This window comes from Echinops telfairi, unplaced genomic scaffold, assembly GCF_000313985.2.
Source record: "Echinops telfairi isolate 266 unplaced genomic scaffold, ASM31398v2 ScPeMD7_9;HRSCAF=40, whole genome shotgun sequence".
In the NCBI taxonomy this organism is placed as follows: domain Eukaryota; kingdom Metazoa; phylum Chordata; class Mammalia; order Afrosoricida; family Tenrecidae; genus Echinops; species Echinops telfairi.
The window spans coordinates 30010805-30014548 of record NW_022103906.1 but is presented as its reverse complement, the minus strand read 5'-3'; positions in this window follow the sequence as shown (position 1 = coordinate 30014548).

The window sequence follows — 3744 nt, the reverse complement described above, 5'->3', positions numbered from 1 at the left end:
AGCTTGTGAATTCTAACTGCCAACCTTTCGTTGGGTACCCATTACTTCACCACTGTGTGTTCGGGGTCCAGGACTCCTTGGTGTTGTAGTTAAGCACCAAGTCTGTTTCCTCTCATAGCAATTCTAACTCATAGTGATCCTACGTACTACAGAGCCAAACACTGCCCAGTCCTGTCCCAGCCTCAGAAGCCGTTACGGAAGCCCATTGTTGAAGACACTCTGTCAATCCATCTCTTCGAGGGCCTGTCTCTTTTTCACTGCCCCTCCACTTTACCAAGCATGGGGCTCCTTACATCGATGTAACTGAGTGTTGGAAGTAAACGAGTTGTCAAACAATGAGAAGACATTAAAAACCTCAAAATCAAGCTCAATGCCTTCTAGCAAATTCCAGCTCTAAGAGGACAGAGCAGAACCGCCTCTGTGGGTATCAGAGACTTCACGTTTTCATGGGAGCAGGTTTATCTTGCACAGAGCGGCTGGTGGATTTAACTGCTGACTTTGGGAGGACTTGCCCAATGCATCGCCCACTGTGCCGCCAGGGCTCCTTACGAGAAGACCAAGGACTAGCCTTAAATGCCTATTGCTGAGTGAAAGAAAAGCCGGCTTCAAACAACTGCAAAGTGTATGATTTCAATCACAAAACACTTCTGTGAAAGACAAGACTATAGAGGCCGTTAGAAATAAACAAATAAAAGCAGCAGTGGTTGCCAGCGGCCGGAGGTGAGGGGTGGGAGGGAAAGAGAGGTAGAAGGTTATAACAAGACAATGCAAGGACTCTGAGCAACACTGTAATAGTGGACACATGACCTTGTACATTTGTCAGATCCACCGGACTATGCAGTATGAAGGAGGAACCCCAATGTCAACGATTGACTTTTGTTCACAGTCAGATCATTGCTGTAGTTGTAGCAAGTATACTACACGAATGCTAGGTGCTAATAACAGGAGAGACTTGGTTCAGGGAGAAGAGAAGGCATATGAGAAATCTGCACTTACTTTTGACCTTTTCTGTCAATCTACAGCTGCTCTAGAAAAGTGAAGCATAGATAGACTAGAGAGACGGAAACAGAGATAACAACTAATGCAAACACCAGCAAATCTGACCGACTGGAAATGTCTAAGACATTTCTGTAGAAAAAAAACAAACCAAATGATTTACAGAAAGAAAGAAAGAAAGAGCACTGGAAATGGGAAGTATGGGGATTACACATAAAAGGGAACTTATAAATTTCTCTCTGAAATGATTGCTTATACTTTACATGTTTATATTATATAATCGTAACATCCTATGGGCTTTCGAACTTGTAGAGAAGTCTGGATGATGGGAGTGGTGGCTGGGGAATGGAAGTAAATGTACGATTTCTCACTATCCTGAAGTGGCATATTATTTGAACTCACACTATGACAAGCTAAAATAAAGGTGTATACACATGGTCTTTGATTTGCAGCAGGAACAATTCTCTTGAACGTTCTCAGTTGAATACATATGAGCTCTACTTGTAGAAAGTTCTGGGTCATTGGAATGATCTCTGTGACTGCCTGGGGATGGTATTTCTAGTCAGAAGTTGTCAGCATAGTCCTTTTATTTTTATTTTCCTTTTTTTCTTCTTCATATAGTTTGTATTAGCATCTCACGGCTTCCCAAATCGGCCTACCAATTTTAGCAAAACAATCAATGTGTAGGTCTACGATGTAGTTCATTGTCATTGTTAAGTGCTGTGGCTTCAGTTTCGAGTCATAGAGGCCCTATGTACAATGGAACAAGACATTGCCTGGAACAGGTCCATCTTCACAATGACTCTTACATTTGAACCCATTGTTGCAGCCATTGTGCCAATCCACGTTGTGGAGGGCATTCCTCTCTTTCACTGCATCTTTGCTTTAGCACGCGTGATGTCCTTCTCCAGGGACTGGTCTCTCCTTGCAACATGTCCAAAGTACGTGAGATGAAGTCTCGCCACCCTTGCTTCTAAGGAGTATTCTGGCTGTACTTCTTCCAATGCAGGTTGGTTTGTTCTTTTGGCAGTTCATGGCTCTTTCTATATTCTTCACCAACACCATAATTCAAATGCATTGATTCTTCTCCAGTCTTCCTTAATCAATCTCCAACTGTGTATGCATATGAAGCTATTGAAAATATTGTCAGGTGCACCTTAGTTCTCAAAGTAGCATGCTTGCTTTTAACACTTCCAAGAGCCTTGTGCATCAGATTTACCCAATGCAATGCAGAGTTTGATCTCTTGACTGCTGCTTCCCTGAGCATTGATCGTGGATCCAAACAAGACAAAATCCTTGACAACTTCCACCTTTTCTCCATTGGTCATGATGGGACCTATTGGTACCAGTCGTGAAGGTCTTGGTCTTCCTTACATTTTGTTGTAATCCGTCCATCAATCCTTGTTTTTAATAGCCAGTGCTTCACGTCATCCTCACTTTCCACAAGCAAGGTTGTATCATCTGCATATTGCAGTGTGTTAATAAGCCTTCCTTTCATCATGATGACACATCTTTATATCATCAGCTGCTCTGATGATTTGATCAGCATACAGATTGAACAAGTATGGCGAGAAGATACAACCCTGAAATACACCTTTCTTAATTTTAAACCATGTAGAATTCCCTTGTCCTGTTCACATAACTGCCTCTTGATCCAGGTACAAGTTCTGAATGAGCACAATGACGTGCTCCGGAATTCCCATCCTTTTCAAGGCTATCCACTTCCCTGTCCGTTTGTCACATGGTGGCGGCTTGTATATTGCTGCGATGTGGACGCAGTATCACTGATATTTAGGTGACCCCAAATGAACAGGCTTCAGCAGAGCTTCCAACTAAGAACATGCTACACAGGAGGGGCAGGCGTCCACTTCAGAGGGATTAGCCCCTGAAAACCTGGTGGATAGCATCAAAACAGATTTCGTTTTCAAAAAACGAATCCTTTCAACGGAGAACTAATCTTTTACTGTGAAAAATAAAAGTTTTTAAAACTTGTATCCTTCCTCTTTCTGATGATTTCTTCCCTCTTCAAAATCCATTCAGCCCTGATCTGTCAGTTCTCCTTCTTTGAGTGTGCTGTTCCACACCAGCAATATCTAGTTCTAAATCCAGGGGTTTTGCCTTAGGGATGATTTTTCCAATAATTTTTTCCATCATATTGTCCTAGTCAAATACATGAAGCCTGTTCACATAATTCAAAAATTTTTTCCAAGTCCCTTGCATAATTTTCCTATAACTTCTTTCCAGAAAAATGCAATGTTTCAGATACACTGAGGGTTGTAGATGAAATTCATTGAAACTCCAACATCTTCTCAACTGGGTACTACCTTGTATTATAAACACAAGCACAACCACTACCAAAATTAATAATATTGGTAAAATTAAGATATAGTAAATACTCCAAATAGTGGAAATAAGATGGAGTTGCAAGGATACTAAATGATAGGTAAAGAATAAATGCAGTCAATGTTGTTGTTGTTGTTAATTCGGGACCATTGAGTTGGATCCTACTCATATTGACCCTATTCACAACAGTATGAAACACTGCCTGGGTCCTGAACCATCCTCACAAGTGTTATTTTTGAGCCGCTGTGTCAGTCCATCTTGTTGAGGGGCTTCCCCTTCCTCACTGCCCTCCATTTTACCAAGCAGGATGCCCTTTCCCAGGGACAGGTTTCTCCTGTTAACATGTCCAAAGTATGTGAGACACAGTCTCACCATCCTCACTTCCAGGGAGCATTCTGGCTGTAC